The sequence below is a fragment of the Rutidosis leptorrhynchoides genome, chromosome 7 (assembly GCF_046630445.1).
Source record: "Rutidosis leptorrhynchoides isolate AG116_Rl617_1_P2 chromosome 7, CSIRO_AGI_Rlap_v1, whole genome shotgun sequence".
Taxonomy (NCBI): domain Eukaryota; kingdom Viridiplantae; phylum Streptophyta; class Magnoliopsida; order Asterales; family Asteraceae; genus Rutidosis; species Rutidosis leptorrhynchoides.
The window spans coordinates 279,595,113-279,600,085 of NC_092339.1; the positions used below are offsets into that span (position 1 = coordinate 279,595,113).

Genomic DNA, 4,973 nt, shown 5'->3' on the forward strand with positions numbered 1-4,973 from the left:
TTATTCCTTAGACTAAGATTTAGGTGCTTTAGAATTTTGCGATGCCGTTTTTCGCGCTACTTTCTTATTTTTATTTTTCGACGCCTATTTTTCGACCTTTTATTTTTAGACATTTTTCGACGCGCAATCTATTTCTTTCTTATTTCTCGCAATTCTAGTTTTTAGGACTTAGAATTTTTTCTACTTCTTCTCTAAATTTCTTAAAATTACGAAAATTTATTTTAAGTGGTTAAATTGATAGACATCAAAATTTTCTGGTTCGTAGTAATAGTTGGATTTCTACGTGGACCGGGTTATTGGAGCCAAACAGTACTCAATTATATTGAGACCAAACGAATCCTGCCCCTCTGCTGCATCTTTTGGCTATTCGAAACGTGGGCAAAATCAGAAAAGTCTATTGATTGGATAACTTATTATAATTTTTCTTTCCTTTTAAAAACTAATAGGATATTCAGTGAATGCACCGAGCAAGACGTTCACCACCTTTTGTTCGTTCACCACCTGTAACTAGATCAAGACATTTAGCAAATATAACCGCCGTTGATTTTTCTTTAGAATCGTCATCCAGTCGACCAAGTACTTCAGTTCAAATTTCCGATAATCCATTTTTTGAACCCAACCTCACAATTGAGAATCCAGAGAATATTCAGGAACGGTTCGTAGATCCTGAACCACTAAACTTTCCTCCGGAGCCACCAATCATTCAAACAGAGATTGTTGAGGAACGAACCATTAAATCAGAATCATCTAGTGATACCGATTCAACGAATTCAATTATGGAAGTAACGGAACCTCTAAGTATGGAAGATCGAATGAGAGCTAAACGCACGGGCCAAGGTCACGCCATTATTAAGCCAGAAGTTAATGCTCCAGATTATGAAATCAAAGGACAAATTCTACATATGGTAACTAATCAGTGCCAATATAGTGGTACTCCAAAAGAAGATCCCAACGAACATCTTCGTACCTTTAATAGGATCTGTACACTATTCAAAATCTGAGAAGTGGAGGATGAACAGATATATCTCATGTTGTTTCCCTGGACTTTAAAGGGAGAAGCCAAAGATTGGTTAGAATCGTTACCTGAAGGGGCGATTGACACATGGGATGTCTTAGTTGAAAATTTTCTTCAAAGATTCTTTCCGGCATCTAAAGCCGTGAGACTTCAAGAAGAAATTGTTACGTTCACACAAAAGCCAAATGAAACATTATATGAAGCGTGGACAAGATTCGGAAGGATGTTGAGAGGATGTCCTCAACACGGTTTAGACACTTATCAAATAGTACAAATATTCTACCAAGGTGTCAACGTTGCTACAAGAAAAGACATCGACATAACAGCTGGTGGTTCCATTATGAAGAAAACCGCAACTGAAGCTTACAAAATTATTGATAACACTGCTTCCCACTCTCATGAGTGGCATCAAGAAAAAGATATCTTTCGATCATCTAAAGCGGCTAGAGCCGATTCTAGCCATGACTTTGATTCCGTTTCCGCAAAAATAGATGCTTTCGAAAGACGAATGGAAAAGATGAATAAAGATATTCACGCAATACGAATCAGTTGTGAGCAATGCGGTGGACCACACTTATTGAAAGATTGTCACATTGAACCAACGATGGAACAACGAGAGAATGTTTCCTACATTGAACCAAGATTGTCACTTTTATTTTCTGTCATTTTATTTTCTGTCATTTTATTTATCGCAATTTATTTTACACACTTTAATTTTTGTCATTTATTTTTACGCTTAAAATCGACAAACCGGTCATTAAACGGTAAAACCCCCATTTTATAATAATATTACTACTTATTTATATATATATTTTTACAAATAAACTTAATAATATAGCGTTAACTTCACCAGCTCCCTGTGGAACGAACCGGACTTACTAAAAACTACACTACTCTACGATTAGGTACACTGCCTATAAGTGTTGTAGCAAGGTTTAGGTATATCCACTCGATAAATAAATAAATAAAACTTGTGTAATATTTCGTCGCATTTTGTAGTAAAAATTAATACTATTTCGTACACCCCGCTGCACACATCAATGCTGTGTTAGCACACGTCGAGAAAGTCAATTCCGAAGAAAAGAACATCACTGATGTTCCCGTCGCAAAAGAATTTCCTGATATATTTTCGAAAGAATTACCGGGACTACCTCCACACCAATCTGTTGAATTTCAAATAGACCTTGTACCGGGAGCTGCACCAATAGCTCGTGCTCCATACAGACTCGCACTCAGCGAAATGAAGGAACTTCAGAGCCAATTACAAGAACTTTTAGAGCGTGGTTTCATTCGACCAAGCACATCACCGTGGGGAGCTCCTGTTTTGTTTGTCAAAAAGAAAGATAGTACATTTAGATTATGTATCAACTATAGAGAGTTGAACAAACTTACCATCAAGAACCGTTATCCACTACCGAGAATCGACGATTTATTTTATCAGTTGTAAGGTTCGTCAGTGTACTCGAAGATTGATTTACGTTCTGGATATCATCAAATACGGGTGAAGGAGGATGATATTCCAAAAACTGCTTTTAGGACGCGTTACAGTCATTACGAGTTTATGGTTATGCCGTTTGGTTTGACTAACGCACCAGCTGTGTTCATGGACCTTATGAACCGAGTGTGTGAACCATACCTTGACAAGTTTGTCATTGTTTTCATCGATGACATACTCATTTACTCAAAGAATGATCAAGAGCACGAAGAACATTTGAGAAATGTGCTAGATTTGTTGAGGAAATAAAAACTGTATGCTAAGTTTTCAAAGTGTGCATTTTAGCTGGAAGAAGTTCAATTCCTCGGACACATAGTGAACAAAGAAGGTATTCAGGTGGATCCAGCAAAGATTGAAACCGTTAAAAAGTGGGAAACCCCGAAAACTCCGAAGCATATACGCCAATTTTTAGGACTGACTGGTTACTACAGAAGGTTCATCCAAGATTTTTCCAAAATAGCAAAACCCTTGACTGCATTAATGCATAAATCGAAGAAATTTGAATGGAAGGATGAGCAGGAGAAAGCGTTTCAATTGTTGAAGAAAAAGTTAACTACGGCACCTATATTGTCATTACCTAAAGGGAATGATGATTTTGTGATATATTGTGACGCCTCAAAGCAAGGTCTCGGTTGTGTATTAATGCAACGAACGAAGGTAATTGCTTATGCGTCTAGACAATTGAAGATTCACGAGCAGAATTATATGACGCATGATTTGGAATTAGGCGCGGTTTTTTTTGCATTAAAGACTTAGAGGCACTACTTATATGGGGTCAAAAGTATTATATATACCGACCACAAAAGTCTTCAATACATATTTAATCAGAAGCAACTGAACATGAGGCAGCGTAGGTGGATTGAATTGTTAAATGATTATGACTTTGAGATTCGTTACCACCCGGGGTAGGCAAATGTGGTAGCCGACGCTTTGAGTAGAAAGGACAGAGAACCTATACGGGTAAAAGCCATGAATATAATTATTCGTACTAACCTTACTACTCAAATAAAGGAGGCGCAACAGTGAGTTGTAAAAGAAGGAAATTTAAAGGATGAAATACCTAAAGGATCAGAGAAACATCTTAATATTCAGGAAGACGGAACCCGGTATAGGGATGACAGAATTTGGGTACCAAAGTTTGGGGATGTGAGAGAAATGGTGAAATGTCCCGTTCTTATTGATTAAAAACGTTCCATATTAATTGATTTCGTTGCGAGGTTTTGACCTCTATATGAGACGTTTTTCAAAGACTGCATTCATTTTTAAAACAAACCATAACCTTTATTTCATAAATAAAGGTTTAAAAAGCTTTACGTAGATTATCAAATAATGATAATCTAAAATATCCTGTTTACACACGACCATTACATAATGGTTTACAATACAAATATGTTACATCGAAATTAGTTTCTTGAATGCAGTTTTTACACAATATCATACAAACATGGACTCCAAATCTTGTCCTTATTTTAGTATGCAACAGCGGAAGCTCTTAATATTCACCTGAGAATAAACATGCTTTAAACGTCAACAAAAATGTTGGTGAGTTATAGGTTTAACCTATATATATCAAATCGTAACAATAGACCACAAGATTTCATATTTCAATACACATCCCATACATAGAGATAAAAATCATTCATATGGTGAACACCTGGTAACCGACAATAACAAGATGCATATATAAGAATATCCCCATCATTCCGGGACACCCTTCGGATATGATATAAATTTCGAAGTACTAAAGCATCCGGTACTTTGGATGGGGTTTGTTAGGCCCAATAGATCTATCTTTAGGATTCGCGTCAATTAGGGTGTCTGTTCCCTAATTCTTAGATTACCAGACTTAATAAAAAGGGGCATATTCGATTTCGATAATTCAACCATAGAATGTAGTTTCACGTACTTGTGTCTATTTTGTAAATCATTTATAAAACCTGCATGTATTCTCATCCCAAAAATATTAGATTTTAAAAGTGGGACTATAACTCACTTTCACAGATTTTTACTTTGTCGGGAAGTAAGACTTGGCCACTGTTGATTCACGAACCTATAACAATATATACATATATATTAAAGTATGTTCAAAATATATTTACAACACTTTTAATATATTTTGATGTTTTAAGTTTATTAAGTCAGCTGTCCTCGTTAGTAACCTATAACTAGTTGTCCACAGTTAGATGTACAGAAATAAATCGATAAATATTATCTTGAATCAATCCACGACCCAGTGTATACGTATCTCAGTATTGATCACAACTCAAACTATATATATTTTGGAATCAACCTCAACCCTGTATAGCTAACTCCAACATTCACATATAGAGTGTCTATGGTTGTTCCGAAATATATATAGATGTGTTGACATGATAGGTCGAAACATTGTATACGTGTCTATGGTATCTCAAGATTACATAATATACAATACAAGTTGATTAAGTTATGGTTGGAATAGATTTG

At 35.8% G+C, this 4,973-nt stretch overlaps 1 non-coding gene across 1 annotated transcript; it reads right to left on the bottom strand.

The window, feature by feature from the left end:
- Window positions 1–1,160: 1,160 nt before the first annotated feature.
- LOC139860874 (small nucleolar RNA R71) lies at window positions 1,161–1,267 on the bottom strand. The gene has a single exon (XR_011763495.1). It is a non-coding gene; the product is annotated as a small nucleolar RNA R71 (small nucleolar RNA).
- Between the last annotated feature and the right edge of the window lie 3,706 nt (window positions 1,268–4,973).